We start from the raw sequence: 17,454 nt of genomic DNA, 5'->3' as shown, positions 1-17,454 counted from the left end.
AGTCTCAAGTTAGATGCTGTACCCCATCCATGCTGGAAGGGTGAGACCATCTGATTAGTATTAATAACTCAAGATGGTTGAAATTTTTCAGCTGAAAAATTATCCCTCTGAAAAATGAGATTTTGTCAAAAATATTATTTTCATGGGGAAAATGTGTTTTTGGATGAAATTTCTCAACGGGAAATTTTAAAATTTAAAATAGTTCCTCTGAAATTTCTCTCAGTAAAATAAATGTTATTTTGTCCAGCTCTATTAATAACAAAATTGCAAGCTTCAGAAACTTAACTTTACACAGAGGCCTGGGGATCTCCCTCTCTGGAGCTAACTTAGCAAACAGAGCCTCAGTGGAGGAAGGGAGGGAGAGATTTTACAGGGAAGAAAAAAATTATCCTGGATCAGTAGCTATGATAACAATAGCAGGCACTTCCAAAGAGCCAATTAATCTAGGCCAGGCTGTATCAAGAGTTTTATAAAGCTATGTCAACTGAATCTGGCATGACCAAGTAGTGTAAAGGGCGCAAACTGGAAGCTGGTTTGGGAATTAGTGATTGGAGTGCTATTGCCAGTGTGTGTACCATATATGCTATTTATTACAATTTTACCTGAAAATGGAGCCGCTCATGTTTTGCTTGACTGTCGTTCTCACAGGAGTAAGAGAAGTTTTTCTATAATCTGAAGACTGGAACTGATACAAATACAATAGTTGGCAACATAATACTGAAGCATAGCCGTGTTAGACTTAGTAGTCCCTCTGTGGCTGTCATTTGGTTTTGACGATGTAACTGTTTTTAAAATAAATTGAATTTTAATGTGATTTAAAACCACCTTCAAAAGTTTGATCTGTTCTGATGTAGACAAGCACCATCACAAGGCACTTTATTTAAGGAGAAAGTGAGTCTTGCAAAGGCAGGTCTGCAATAAGGGACATATGACAAAATAATTTTAAAAGTTCTGTGAACATTTTCACACACGGTCACTTATCATTTGCAAGATGTTGAGACACAAAAGACAGGATAAGTAGTCATAACAGGTAAAGTATAAATCCACAACCATCCGCAACATTAGGGTTTTAACGTGCCAGGATACGTTCTCTTGGGTTTAGAATTAAAAACTTACATGAAATTGCTGGTAACTACTAGAGAAGAAATAAAGAAAAAAGCTTGATTAATATTGTCTGATATAAAATGCAGACACTAAACATCAGACTGTTAAAATTCAGCTCCCAGCATCCTCTCTATCTTTATACAGATAAGGATTTTTTGAGACAGATGACACCTTTAATATGCATAAATATGCTATGCAAGTTTTGGGATCCCCTCAAGGTCCTTTTATTATCAGGTATGCTAAAATTGTGTATGTAATAGAGTGGTAAATATTGTATATTGCTTTGCTTAACCAAAATAAAGTGTCTCCTTTACTAGTGAAAGCTGATGTGTTGTCTAATGAAGAAGCTGTTGGGAATAAGATGTATTTTTTCCCTCCAATAATTATATTCTGATGGCTGGTAGCTCTTAGACAGGCCTGAGGAAAATCAAATTGTGTTTCTAAAGCGATGAAATAATAAGAAACTCTGACTAGGTGTGTAGTTGCATTCCTGGTGACAATATACAATTGTGCCAGGGTGAACAGTCCATGGTTTGTTCAATAATTAACTATAAATACCAATATATATCCCATTCTACAATAAAGTGATGGTGGACTGCACGTGAACTTAGATTATAAACAAACTATGTATCTAGCTCTTTAACTGTAAATACTGTAGCTATAGCTACATATCCATGAAGCATCGTGAAACCTGTTAAATGTTTATGTGATTTGGAACCCCTTTTCTCAGCTGAATCAGAGTTTGGGACACTGAGTCTGTTACCAACAGGAGGAAGGCTTTGCTGGACATTGTTATTTGCTGTGTGGGAATCAAATGGTTTGTCTTTTGAACTGAAATATACTGCATTAAATCACAAATGGTTTAGAGACACTGGATAAGGTATGAGATAATGGTCTGGAATAGACATTTTAGCACAATAGAAATGAAAGGAAAACTACTTTTAAGGGGTGGGAGAGAGAGATACAAACTAGAACATGCGTGTAATCAGGGGGGAAAGGAAGACATCTTATTTATGAAAATTTGTCCCTTCTGCATGGTGATTTCTTTTCAGCTATTTCCTTAAGAAATAGTTCTTTAAATTGAATTTGCTCTTATACTGTATTGAAAGGGAAGGGAGAACTCCAACCCATCCTTTTCTATACCCAAGTCTACAGGCCTATAAACAATTAACAGTTGTATGGAACTTATATCACTGATGTGGCACATACTTTACATTAAAGTCCATTCACTCTGCTGGCAGGATCATGCAAACACCCCCTGGATAACGTTACTCATTGGAGTAGTCCCATTGACTGTACTGGGGCTTCATGTGCGGGTACAGATATTTGTGTGTGTAAGTGATAACAGGATCTGGCTATGTGCTCAGTATAAGTGTGAGCATAGCACTATAAGCCATAAGAGTATATTTACACTCCTGCAACATCAGTGCATCTGGTACAACAGCCCTCTGTTTTCTAATGTTCAAAACAGAACACGGATCCGTGTTAATACCTGCCCATGGCACGTTGTTCCTGTCTTCTCTTCCTTTGATACTGAGCCCTTTCCACAGCAGGAAATATCTATAGCCTTCAAATTCTGTCCAAAAACGATTTCTCTGCTACCCTCCTCAGTTGTACAGTAAAAGACTCAGAATGGGGGGAGGATAGGAAATGGCATATAGAACAGCTCTGGCTCAAGCAATGAGTTTCTTATGAAATGAAGTTATTATTGATCCCAGTGGATGTGGACTAGTGTCTTCCTTTCTTTCTGTCTCATTCTGCAACAACTATGAGTGATCTCCCAATTCTTTGCCCAGCTGCTGCTGTACTAAAAAGGCACATGAATTTATGTTCTACTGGTGATCCTCCTGCAGAACATGCCATATGCTAATTGCTTTATTGACGGTTGGGCAGGTTTTAAGACATATTGCCAGTTTTGGTGCAAAACTCATCTTGATTTGAGAACGTGACTGAACAGGTTTCCTTTCTTAGCATCCTAGTTATTTCCCCTCTTTTTATGTTTCTCTACTGACTTCTGCTTACTTTATCTCACCCAAAGCTTGTGAGCTCGATGAACTGAGCAAAATGTTTTCCTTCTCCATGCTATTTTCTCTCAACTACTTTTAACATCAAATTCCATTTCTTTATCTAAGGATCAGTAGGACTTGAACCCAGGTCTGTAGGACTACTAGGCCACCAACTGCCTCACACTTGTGCCCTCTGACAGCTCTAATCTAGTTTCTCCATGCAACCCATAAAGGCTGAATGCCACAGGAAGTTCTACTTGAGTGATCCAACTGACAGCTGTTTTAGAGATCCCTGATTGGCTCCTGGATCCTATATAAGTCCATGCAATTATGTGGATCTCTAACTAGCTGTTGTTGCTGTCCTGCTTCTGAATTCCTGGTATTGACATTGGCTCTGACTTGAATCCTGTTTGAACCCCCTGAACCCTAACACCGACCCGATACCAGGTATCGACCCTCAGCTTGAGTCTCAGCTGGACTCTTGACTCTGACATCAGCTCTGACCCCGGGCTTTGTTTCCTGGTTCCCAAGCTCCTGCCACTAGCCCTGCCTTCCTTTGCCCAGGATTCTGACACTAGAAGTTAAAAAAAAAAAATCCAGTTCAAACAGTGATCTGCAAACCAGAGCTCTTTTCCTAGTGCCTCTTACAGCATCACCTAGTAAGAGCAATTCTTCAGTCAAAATCTTCACTGACAGTTTTGCTGCTGATGCAGGAGGCAAGAATAAAGCCCTAGCTCACTTCTTACTGAACGGGTTCAGCAGGGCTAACAGGAGCTCCCTTACCTCGTGTAGTTACTTACACCAGTGCAAAGAGGGTATAAAACACTCCTGTGGTGGCTTGATAGCATATTACACCCTCTTTGCACTGATGAAAATGATGACACTAGTGGCAGGACAATAGAGAATCAGGGCCTTTGTTTTTGTCAGGAAAAGTAAACAGCTGTAACTCCAAGACAGGCACACAACCTCCCACTGAAATCAACTGGAGTTTTGCTACTGGCTTTAATAGAAGGAGGAGGAAGTTCCTAGTTTTAATACAGACACATTTTTGATAGAGCTGTTTGAAAAAAGAGGAAAAAATCCATGTGTGGTTTTTTTTTTTTAATTCCCACTTCAATACTTTGGATTTTTTTTCCAAATTTGGGGTAAATTTCAACCAGCTGTGTTCTTGGATAACAGCTATGTTGTTAAGTCAACTTGAGTGCCATAAGCCAAGTTCTGCAGTTCATATTCCATCCTTAATCAGGCAAAATCTACCCTGAACACAATGGGAGCTTTGTTGATTGTGCAATTCGTAAGGAAGGTAGGGCATGGCTAATTCTGAGCTTTTTCAAATTCATCTATCTTTAGCCCGTAACAAATTAGTTGTGCGTTCCAAACATCACTTGGATGTATTGAAAAGAAGAGGGTATAAAAATAGAAGAAATTTGTCTTAAAGAAAGAAGCTTTAGTATATGAAAACACACTTTAGGGTTCGTGTTCTCCATCTGGGCCCCTTTACTTTGAATGCTCTGCCCTTTGATCCAAAATAGCTTGAACCTGTTGACTTTCCGCAAAGGAATACGGGCAATGAAAGCCCTTTATCCAGTCTGGGGAGATTTCTCCAGTGCAGGCTCTGGGTAACACATAGGTTACATAGGGGCTGTGCCAGGGTGGGAGGCAGTGTATTAGATGCTGGAGGGCTTTCAGGAGCAGAGGTTCTCAAACGTATTTTGCTGTGCCCACCTTCTCTATAGGAGTCACATAACAAACTCCTACCTTACCCCCACACTCCCACCTGCCTGGGACAGGAAGTGACTCACCGAGGGGAGTGGGTAGTTCATGCTCAGGGTGGTGGCAGGACCTGGTTGGCTCCATCCTCCAAGAAGCCCATGGCAGCACAGCACAGAGCAGACCAGGGCTCCTCACTTTTCCACCTGCCCTGCCCAGCCCAGAGCCTCTGGCTCCTGTAGGCTCTGGAGGCCAGGGATCCTGGAACAATTTGTATAGTGGAGTTGCTGAAAGACATTGAACCAAACTGTAAACCCTGTATATAATGGAAACTACTTCAAGCCATGAGGTGCGGCAGCATCCCTAGTTCCAGCACCTATGCCAGAAGGTTTAAAATTTGCAGGTCTGTGGCCAGGCCAAGGCAGGGCAGGTGTGGGGAGAGCACACAGAGAGTCCCCAGCAGTCAGGGAGGGGAGGAAGAGAAGAGCAGCAGGCTGCTGCCAGGGCAGGGCTGGGCTGCACTCCATCCCCCTTCCTGACCACTGGGGGCTCCCTGTACTTTCTCCCCATAGCAGCTCAGACACCAGGCCAGCTATAGCCCTGTGCCCTACCTCATGCCCCCCCGATAACCTCCTTGCACTTCTGGGAGGGGATGCGCTCTACCATTTGAAAACCAATGCTCATATCTATGAGGACACTCAGCTGCTTTGGGCTGAAAACCAACCCTTAAACATCTAGGCATGTGAGGGGTTCTGTGACCTGCACCATCTCCCAGCAATGGTGCTTGAACCATGGGTACTGGGGGGGGGGGGAAGTGCTGCTGCACCCCTTGGCTTGAAGTAGTAATAACAAACACCAAATACATGGTTTCCATGATCAGCATATATCTATATATATATAGATATAAAATTTCTTCCAGCATCCCTGTTTCCCAGAGCACAGTCCCAGCCCAGAGTCAGTCAAGCACATTGGTGGCTTAAAGCCATTTTTATGCTGCCTTCCCTCCGGCTGCAGGAGGCACAACACAGACTCTTCAGCTGTGGCGTGGCAGTTTTAGTTGCTAGGGGGTCTGCCAGCGGCTGCTTGGTATGAGACATGGCTGGGGGTCAGGAAGGAGAACAGCTGCTGCTGCTTGGAATGTGTAAGTTTCCTGTGTTGTGTATCGAAATCTATGCCAACAGTGGTCAGAACTCTGGATGGGCATTCTACTTCCAAATAAAATATACACAATGAATCTCCAAGCTCTCATTTGGTCACTGTTTTGTAAAGGGGTGTGTTTTGAGAAATAGACATATGTTGCTGGAATAGTAGTTTTAGAGAGTAATTAGAGCAGCATAATGGTACAGGGACAGCTTAATGATGTGCATTGCTTGAATTAAAGGATACAAGAATTGATCTGCAATAACAGGACTGTGTAGATTGGAAGATAGTAAAGTATGATCCTGCTGTGATCAGCAGGTATTTAATGTGTTCACTGTCTTTTTCCTTGTTCCTTTAAAAGATTCTGTTTGCAATTATAGCATGTTTTGATTGCGAAGTCAGAATATTCATCTCACTAGGTTTTATGATAAAACGACATAAAAAACCCACTATTTTTCATTCCATTCTCTTTTCTCTTTTCAAACTTTAACAGATTTATTTGGTTCTGGACTCAGGCAATATGATGACCGTAGTATGTGTCTGTGTGTGTCTGTGTGAAATCTTTCTCTTTTTTACTTATGATATGGCTAGTTCATTAAAGCACTTTACAGTAACTGCTGCCATTGACTGGGCATCAGGGAATAATCAAGGGCTTTCTGTTTTGTTTTTAATTTATAGAAGCAATAACCATGCAGTCTTCCTTTAAGAAAAAAAACCATTTTTTTATTATCTGTCTTCATTACCTTCTGGTTGAATTATTCGTTGCAAATAAATTATTACATGAATATAGCTCTTTTTTTCTGCTCATAAATAGCTTGATTTCTTTGAATGAATTCATTATTTCTATTTGCCAAGAAGTTTATCCAAACAAATTCCAGTATATCAGTTGTTTGCAAATTGTTCATTTTGAATATTCACACTATGTGACTGGTCTATTGATTATAGAAGAACTGATAGTGAATAGTGATTAGCGCATGTAAACTGGTAGATTCTATAACCAGCCTGGGACAGTCAGTCAGCCATGCCCAGTTCCATTTGTGGCCCTTTCTTCAGGGCTCTGTCAGTTTACTCTTGAACACAAAACTATAAGGAAATGCAGAACAAAAGTCCTGTTCTGGACTGGCCTCCAGTAATTAAAGGGTCTGGACTTGTCCAGCCCAGGGGGATTCACAGGACCTGCTTGCCTTCTGGCCATCTTCTGCTGCAGCCACAGGAGAGTATGCGCTCAGGCTCCTTCAGTGAATCATAGAATCATAGAATATCAGGGTTGGAAGGGACCTAAGGAGGTCATCTAGTCCAACCCCCTGCTCAAAGCAGGACCAATTCCCAACTAAATCATCCTAGCCAGGGCTTTGTCAAGCCTGACCTTAAAAACCTCTAAGGAAGGAGATTCCACCACCACCCTAGGTAACCCATTCCAGTGCTTCACCACCCTTCTCGTGAAAAAGTTTTTCCTAATATCCAATCTAAATCTCCCCCACTGCAACTTGAGACCATTACTCCTTGTTCTGTCATCTGGTACCACTGAGAACAGTCTAGATCCATCCTCTTTGGAACCCCCCTTTCAGGTAGTTGAAAGCAGCTATCAAATCCCCCCTCATTCTTCTCTTCTGCAGACTAAACAATCCCAGTTCCCTCAGCCTCTCCTCATAACTCATGTGCTCCAGCCCCCTAATCATTTTTGGTGCCCTCCGCTGGACTCTTTCCAATTTTTCTACATCCTTCTTGTAGTGTGGGGCCCAAAACTGGACACAGTACTCCAGGTGAGGCCTCACCAATGTCAAATAGAGGGGAACGATCACATCCCTTGATCTGCTGGCAATGCCCCTACTTATACAGCCCAAAATGCTGTTAGCCTTCTTGGAAACAAGGGCACACTGTTGACTCATATCTAGCTTCTCGTCCACCGTAACCCCTAGGTCCTTTTCTGCAGAACTGCTGCCTAGCCACTCGGTCCCTAGTCTGTAACAGTGAATGGGATTCTTCCGTCCTAAGTGCAGGACTCTGCACTTGTCCTTGTTGAACCTCATCGGGTTTCTTTTGGCCCAATCCTCTAATTTGTCTAGGTCCCTCTGTATCCTATCCCTACCTTCCAGCGTATCTACCACTCCTCCCAGTTTAGTGTCATCTGCAAACTTGCTGAGAGTGCAGTCCACACCATCCTCCAGATCATTAATGAAGATATTGAACAAAACCAGCCCCAGGACCGACCCTTGGGGCACTCCGCTTGAAACCGGCTGCCAACTAGACATGGAGCCGTTGATGACTACCCGTTGAGCCCGACGATCTAGCCATCTTTCTATCCACCTTATAGTCCATTCATCCAACCCATACTTCTTTAACTTGCTGGCAAGAATACTGTGGGAGACCATATCAAAAGCTTTGCTAAAGTCAAGGAATAACACATACACTGCTTTCCCCCCATTCACAGACCCAGTTATCTCCTCATAGAAGGCAATTAGGTTAGTCAGGCATGACTTGCCCTTGGTGAATCCATGCTGACTGTTCCTGATCACTTTCCTCTCCTCTAAGTGCTTCAGAATTGATTACTTGAGGACCTGCTCCATGATTTTTCCAGGGACTGAGGTGAGGCTGACTGGCCTGTAGTTCCCCGGATCCTCCTTCTTCCCTTTTTTAAAGATGGGCACTACATTAGCCTTTTTCCAGTCATCTGGGACCTCCCCCAATCGCCATGAGTTTTCAAAAATAATGGCCAATGGCTCTGCAATCACATCTGCCAACTCCTTTAGCACCCTCAGATGCAGCACATCCGGCCCCATGGACTTGTGCTCGTCCAGTTTTTCTAAATAGTCCCGAACCACTTCTTTCTCCACAGAGGGCTGGTCACCTTCTCCCCATACTGTGCTGCCCAGTGCAGCAGTCTGGGAGCTGACCTTGTTCGTGAAGACAGAGGCAAAAAAATCATTGAGTACATTAGCTTTTTCCACATCCTCAGTCACTAGGTTGCCTCCCTCATTCAGTAAGGGGCCCACACTTTCCTTGACTTTCTTCTTGTTGCTAACATACCTGAAGAAACCCTTCTTGTTACTCTTAACATCTCTTGCTAGCTGCAACTCCAAGTGTGATTTGGCCTTCCTGATTTCACTCCTGCATGCCTGAGCAATATTTTTATACTCCTCCCTGGTCATTTGTCCAATCTTCCACTTCTTGTAAGCTTCTTTTTTGCGTTTAAGATCAGCAAGGATTTCACTGTTTAGCCAAGCTGGTCGCCTGCCATATTTACTATTCTTTCTACACATCGGGATGTTTTTTTCCTGCAACCTCAATAAGGATTCTTTAAAATACAGCCAGCTCTCCTGGACTCCTTTCCCCCTCATGTTATTCTCCCAGGGGATCCTGCCCATCAGTTCCCTGAGGGAGTCAGAGTCTGCTTTTCTGAAGTCCAGGGTCTGTATTCTGCTGCTCTCCTTTCTTCCTTGTGTCAGGATCCTGAACTCGACCATCTCATGGTCACTGCCTCCCAGGTTCCCATCCACTTTTGCTTCCCCTACTAATTCTTCCTGGTTTGTGAGCAGCAGGTCTAGAAGAGCTCTGCCCCTAGTTGGTTCCTCCAGCACTTGCACCAGGAAATTGTCCCCTACACTTTCCAAAAACTTCCTGGATTGTCTGTGCACCACTGTATTGCTCTCCCAGCAGATATCAGGGTGATTAAATAACAGGAGTACTTGTGGCACCTTAGAGACTAACAAATTTATTAGAGCATAAGCTTTCGTGGGCTACAACCCACTTCTTCGGATGCATAAAGCTGAAGTTGATGGATTTCCACTCCATACGGCTAAATGCAGTGCCTTGCATAATGACAGGTTTCAGAGTAGCAGCCGTGTTAGTCTGTATCCGCAAAAATAACAGGAGTACTTGTGGCACCTTAGAGACTAACAAATTTATTAGAGCATAAGCTTTCGTGGGCTACAACCCACTTGTCACCCATGAGAACCAGGGCCTGCGATCTAGTAACTTGTGCTAGTTGCCGGAAGAAATCGTCCACCTCATCCCCCTGGTCTGCTGGTCTATAGCAAACTCCCACCACGACATCACCCTTGTTGTTCACACTTCTAAACTTAATCCAGAGACTCTCAGGTTTTTTTGCAGTTTCATACTGGAGCTCTGAGCAGTCATACTCCTCTCTTACATACAATGCAACTCCCCCACCTTTTCTGCCCTGCCTGTCCTTCCTGAACAGTTTATATCCATCCATGACAGTACTCCAGTCATGTGAGTTATCCCACCAAGTCTCTGTTATTCCAGTGACATCATAGTTCCTTGACTGTGCCAGGACTTCCAGTTCTCCCTGCTTGTTTCCCAGGCTTCTTGCATTTGTGTATAGGCACTTAAGATAACTTGCTGATTGTCCTGCTTTCTCAGTCTGAGACAGGAGTCCTGCCCTCTTGCACTCTCCTGCTCGTGCTTCCTCCCGCTATCCCATTTCCCCACTTACCTCAGGGCTTTGGTCTCCTTCCCCCGGTGAACCTAGTTTAAAGTCCTCCTCACTAGGTTAGCCAGCCTGCTGGCGAAGATGCTCTTCCCTCTCTTCGTTAGGTGGAGCCCGTCTCTGCCTAGCACTCCTCCTTCTTGGAACACCATCCCATGGTCGAAGAATCCAAAGCCTTCTCTCCGACACCATCTGTGTAGCCATTCGTTGACTTCCACAATTCGACGGTCTCTACCCAGGCCTTTTCCCTGCACAGGGAGGATGGACGAGAACACCACTTGCGCCTCAAACTCCTTTATCCTTCTTCCCAGAGCCACGTAGTCTGCAGTGATCTGCTCAAGGTCATTCTTGGCAGTATCATTGGTGCCCACTTGGAGAAGCAGGAAGGGGTAGCTATCCGAGGGCTTGATGAGCTGGGGTCCTCATTTGTATCTTCTAGCTAGGAATCAGACCCACTCATTAAGTCCTTTTCAAGTGAGTCCCAGGACCTACCTGCTGCGTTTCCCTCCAGAACTAGGCTAGCTGCTCCCTGGCCCTTAAAGGGGCAGCCCACCGTGTTACAGCACTCTTCTGGGCCTAATTTTTACTCACGCTTAGAATACATTAAACTTGTACCATGTGCCAACATTTTCTCAAATAAACCATCAGTTATCTGAATACTCATGTAGAATCAATAATATGACCCAGCAAATTAACAGGAGAGTCCACTCACTTGGTTTATTAATTAAAATAGTCACAAATTGCTGTTCTTATTATTTGATTGGTTCTGCTCATGACATAAGTTGTGAAACTCCTGCCATAAAACAGAACAATTCTCAACCGTACACAAACCCACTCATGCACAAAAAAGGAGTCTAGTTCACTTTGGCTCGAGTTTCAGTATGTGAGTAACCATCACTCAAGTGTTCTTCAGTCTCAGGGACATGACTCACATTAGTCTCAGAGGTACCCATGTTCCACACAAATCTGGTGTCTCCTTCACTTTTGTTTTTGTTGTTGAAAATTATATACACTAGAAATGCAAAATCATTAAACTAGTTCTTCACACCAAAAGAATGAATCCCAGAGCATTTACATTTCCGTAAAGAGACCATGACTCAGCAAAGCACTTAACCATATGTTGAACTTTAAAGTGCTTTAGGGAGATATACAGGCACTGTTGAAGTTAAAGGCAAATCTCCCATTGACTGCAATAGAGCAAGGTGTTTCCCCTTAAGTTAAACATGTGCTTAGGTGCCTGGCTGAATAGTGATGGGGATGAGTCACCTGCTTAATTACTTTGCTGAAGGTGGGGCTGGAATGATTTTTTTTAAACCTGTGTTTTGAATCTTTGTGATACCTTGCGTCCACTGGCAAATTGAGAGGTCTGAGCGTGAGCCTAGTCTCTGAACCAGTTCACCCATCCTTAATGCAGATAGTGGAAGGCTGCTAATCTGTTATCATTCTATAGACTAAGTGTTCCTGTCTCATTTCAAGTCAACTGATGTGTTGGCAAAATATCGCACATTAGTTTAATGTTCAAAGTCCAGAAAGAACCCACTTAGTGGGGAATTTCTATCATCTTATTTTCCATTATTTTATTTCTTTGTCTTTATTTACTTAGTAGAAGTGTTTGCTAACCTACTGGCAATTAGGCTGTGCTATCTTTTATTTTCTCCCTAAAACAGACTCAAATGGAATAACAGCCATCTGTGGTTATAAAATTTACTACTCACACAGGATATTATAAAAACAACTGGTGGAGCTGCCTGGAAAAAAATAAGTTTAAAAATAAATATGGGCTCCATTTAGTATTTTGCTTTGAGGAGGAGGAGAGGACTTTTTAATCATATTTTATTCCAGGTATTTCTTTGGAGGACATCAACTCTTTCAATAAGATAGGTTTGATTTTTATAGTATTAGGCTGAATGTACAGGATGGGAGGCAGCAGTGAAATAAATCTAACTAAATGAGTCCAGAAAGCAGTTTCATATGTAAACTCAAAAGCATTATATGTGCCTTTTGCTCAAGTCATGGTATCTTCAAAGCACATAAAATATTTTTCTATCTGTATCAATGCACATCAGGAAATGTGCATGTGTTTCAGTGCTGCACAGCTTAAGATGCCAATTCTGTTTTAGATCTGGAACTTTAGCTGGTGTATATTGGCATAGCTCCATCAACTTCAATGGAACAACACCAGTTTACACGGGCTGAAGATCTGGCCTTCAGTCTCTGGCACTAATTGATTGTGATTGGAAGCAGTTTAAAATAAGCGCTTTCCCCTGATTTTTCTTTGTCCATTTCTTCTTGATAGCTTGTTGCTTAAAAGCAGGATGAATTACATGTTGGTTAGACAATACAGAAATACATTTAAATAAAGGTAATAGGATGTTTAGGGCCATGGATATCAGAAAGTAGCATTGACTGACTCAACATATGTAATTCATCCAAGGGCCTTAACCTCTTACAGGCCCAGCTCACTGTATGACAGAAGTATTTTAATACCTACCCTTATATTTTAATTTATTCCAATATATAGCATAAACTAGGCTACATCAAACTTTGAAGACCTGAAATTAGAACTTTAAGGGCTTGTGCAAAAGCAGAGATAGACAGGTAGAGGTAGGAGAGAACTCATCTAGAAATAAACGTATTTATTTAAAGATTTTCAAGTTCCGACCTAGGAGACAGTAGGAAATGCAGAAGTGGGGATGATTTAGTGGGTAACAGGATTTATAAAAGTCATAAACTTGCTTCTTGTGGGACTTGAAGTAGTTGGGGGTTTTTAAGAGGTTTTGAAGAAGGAGAAGAAGAGGTGAGGACACAGCTTTCAACTTAATTCCTCTCTGACCCATCTGTTTTATGTACCATATGCTGGGTATTAACATGAAAAGACTCTATGCTTTTAAAACTAAGCTGGGTCTTTATTAAGAGAACTATTTACAGAATTGCTGCAACTTGCAGCTAGCATTCTAGTCATGTGCACACAGACTGACTTCTTTGTGTTTCCTCCAAATTCTTCCTTCCTGCAACCTGTGCTCCTCCCTCCAAGATCCACCAGGTTCCCTTTCTTTTTATACTCTTCCCTCAGCAACACTGTGACAGACCAGGACCTGTGAATCCTTTGCAGACTGCCTTTACCTTGTCATAAAATAAAATCAATTAATACATAAAGTGTGCAGCACTGGGTTCAGCAACTCTCATACCAACAGAAAGGGGAAGATAGTTTACAGTAGAGGAGAGGGCAAGGAATGAGAAATTTCAAAGAGGGAAAGATGCAAGTAAGCAGGCTTCTTGCAAGCTAATTATAGAGGGGAGGGGAAAGAAAAGATGAATAGGGTCAATCGGTCATAGGTTAAAGCAAACAGGAACGTTTTAAATGAGAAATAACTCAGTGGGAGAAGGGGTGAGAAGGCGACTTCCAGATAAATGGGAATGCACAACATAACAGCAATGATCACTAATTGTGGGGTCTCGGGAAAAGAGAGAGCAGGCCAAAATTAGCATGTGGCCTTGAGCAGGAGGGGAAGTAGGTGGATACGGGGCCAAAGCGAAGGGGATAGAATGAGTTTGAAAACAAGAAGAGCAGTTTTGAATTTGATTTAGAGATAGTGAGAAGCCCTGCGTTCAGCTCCAGAAGCCCTGTGTTTAGAATAGCAGGACTGATGCAGGTTTCCTGCAGAGCTGTGTATATGGGAAACTGCACAGCATCTGTCTGCTCTATGCCGGGCTCAAATCAATGTTCCTAGTCTCTTGCATTCAGGAGTAGCACACTTACACAGAGTACAGACAATATATGGAAAAAAATCAGGGCTTGTCTATGATCAAAAGTATACACATCTTTGCTATGATTCCTTTTAACATGTCCCTCTGATGCTATAGCCACCTCCTCTGTGCTGCAGATTGCAATTTAAATGAATTTCAGCAGTAGATGATTTTCATTTTTTTTAAACTGAATGGAGCTCGTTCGCTCTTTCTTCCCCCTCTGCAGTGATAGATTCAAACAAAAAAGTCACAAGATCAAAGATTAAACTGAAACTAGACCAGACATCTCCTGCACTCAAATAGTTGTATCCTTTGTTCGTGACTCACTTATAAACCTCCCCCTGCACTAAGCCATATTCTTCATTCTCGGCAAATCACAGGAGCAGATGCTCCCTTTGACATGTGGATACAAGTTACAGATTTGGAGGCTTTCTTGATTTGTGTTGGCTAATGCAACAGTTACTTCAGCTGAACTCTGAGTAGTGGAGAAATACGCTTCCCAAACTTGCTTTGATTTCTTGACAAACTAACTGGCAGAGATTATGACAAGTGTTCTTTGCTTATTTAACTCTCTCCACTGTTTAGTTCCTTACAAAAATGGGATGAAATTAATTTTCCTGCATTGGGATGCTTTGTTTTTCTTTCAGTGGGAAATGGATGTTGGGTGTGGATTTTCTTTCTTTATATAAAAAAACAAACAGTCATTAGTGAATTTACTGCTGGAAGGAAAAAGTTGATGGCTGGCAGCTCTAGAGACTGATTTCCTCGTATTTATTTTTTTATTGCAGTAGCACGTTGGAGCCCCAGTTATAGACCAGGACCCAATTGTGCTAGGCCATGTACAAACGGAACAAATGGACAGGCCTTGACCCCCAAAAGAGGTTACAGTCCAAGTAAAGCAGCAAGTTAGAGGATGAGAGCAGTACAAGTGGCCCCACCCTGGTGTCTCTGACCCCTAAAGTGGAGGGACCACATCTAGTTCGATCTCCATGCTTGTCAAGGGAGAAATTCACTCTATGTACAGGGCCAAAACAATGTTTATGCCCCACTAAAAACTGGGCTTGAGTGGTTCATGCTGGCCCTATGTGCAGGGGTGAACTTCACCCTTAGTCCTTGGCCAGTCTCCTGAGACTGCTTCCAACACTTCCAGTTTTTATCTGGTCATTGTGAGGTGGATTAAAACAGTCACCTAATCTAATATAGGTCACTCAACTAGGGTGACCAGATGTCCCGATTTTATAGGGACAGTCCCGATTTTTGGGTCTTTTTCTTATATAGGCTCCTATTACCTCTCCACCCCCGTCCCGATTTTTCACATTTGCTGTCTGGTCACCCTACACTCCTGTCAGATAGTAAAGACTTTTGTCTGTTACCATCTAGGTTATAGTCAGAAGAACAACCCAAGGATGAAATGCCTTATACCGTGTTCTTATACCCCCGTGAAACAGTCAATCCCCTCACTGTTGTTTTGATACCCTACAATGTAAATTGTTGTTTATGCTAAAAGGGACAGCTTTTCAAAGCTGTATTTAGGTGCCTCCAGATAAATTTCAATAGGAATTAAGCACCTAATCTGTGTAGTATCAGAGGGGTAGCCGTGTTAGTCTGGATCTGTAAAAAGCGACAAAAGAGTCCTGTGGCACCTTATTGACTAACAGATGTATTGGAGCATAAGCTTTCATGGGTGAATACCCACTTCGTCAGACGCATGTAGTGGAAATTTCCAGAGGCAGGTTACATTGGTGGACGTGCAGGTGAATGAACCGGTGATGTTGTGGCTGATCTGTCACATCACCGGTTCATTCACCTGCACATCCACCAATGTAATATATGCCATCATGTGCAAGCAATGCCGCTCTGCTATGTACATCGGCCAAACTGGACAGTCCCTATGTAAAAGGATAAATGGACACAAGTCAGATATTAGGAATGGCAATATACAAAAACCTGTAGGAGAACACTTCAAACTCCCTGGACACACAATAGCAGATTTAAAGGTAGCCATCCTGCAGCAAAAAACCTTCAGGATCAGACTCCAAAGAGAAACTGCTGAATTTCGGTTCATTTGCAAACTTGACACCATCAGCTCAGGATTAAACAAAGACTGTGAATGGCTAGCCAACTACAAAAGCAGTTTCTCCTCCCTTGGTGTTCACACCTCAACTGCTAGAAGAGGGCCTCATCCTCCCTGATTGAACTAACCTCGTTATCTCTAGCCTGACTCACTCTTGTTTGCATATTTATATCTGCCTCTGGAAATTTCCACTACATGTGTCTGACGAAGTGCGTATTCACCCACGAAAGCTTATGCTCCAATACATCTGTTAGTCTATAAGGTGCAACAGGACTCTTTGTCGCTTTTTACTAATCTGTGTAGGCACTTTTGAAATCCCACCAAACACGGATATTCATTTTTAGGTACCTAAATATTTTTTACTATCTGGCCCAAAAAGCCTAGTAACTCAAATGCAAGAGACAGAATGATATGTGGACTTCTTGTTTATCAGCAGGAATCTGTTGTGATGAATTAATATTGTAACTTCATAGTAAATTTTGCACCACAATCTTTAGTGGTGCTAATTGGGTGGTAGATGTCATTCTTTTTAAATCACTCTATGTGGGGTCTCTCCTTCTGTGGAGGTTTGGAGGTTATATTGGTAAGCTAAGTCCTAACAGGGAGGTGGGAAGAATCCCATGTACAATGTAATGGCCTGGCACTCAATTTATCTCCCTTCGAAGGCGGAAGGGCTGAGCTGACCTTGCAGTTTCAAGGAGTCTGCGATGTGTATTTCAAACTTGGTGCTTAGATCAGTCACTAAATCATTACTTCTATCTGAACTGATTCATTGCTTATATACCCACAAGGAAAAGAGAAGAAGAAAAGCAAGGGTCTTTAAGATTCTCTAATATTTCCAAATCATTCCTCTCTAATTTTGCCTACTAGAAAAAACTAGCAACCCAACAGCAACTATCCACATTATAGGGAGCAAGTGTGGACAGTGATTTTTAACATGTTTATTGCCAGATAAACAAGAAAACACTTATGCAGTTTCTTCTATCAAAAAATTAATTATCACTTTATATTGCCAACTCTGTGCTATTCTAGTACCCCAGAATAGCTACATTTATTTGATATTGGGACCTAAGTGCTTTATTTCTTCTACAGGTGAACTTGAGATAAACTCTGAGATGCAAACAACCACAGCATCTAACAATTAGAATGTAGATTTTAGCTTTGTGGCTATACCTATAACTAAATGTCCTGATAGCAAGAGAGAGGCTATTCTACCCTTCTCC

The sequence above is a fragment of the Emys orbicularis genome, chromosome 7 (assembly GCF_028017835.1).
Source record: "Emys orbicularis isolate rEmyOrb1 chromosome 7, rEmyOrb1.hap1, whole genome shotgun sequence".
NCBI lineage: Eukaryota > Metazoa > Chordata > Testudines > Emydidae > Emys > Emys orbicularis.
The sequence above is the reverse complement of the archived record's forward strand: the minus strand, read 5'-3'. Positions refer to the sequence as shown.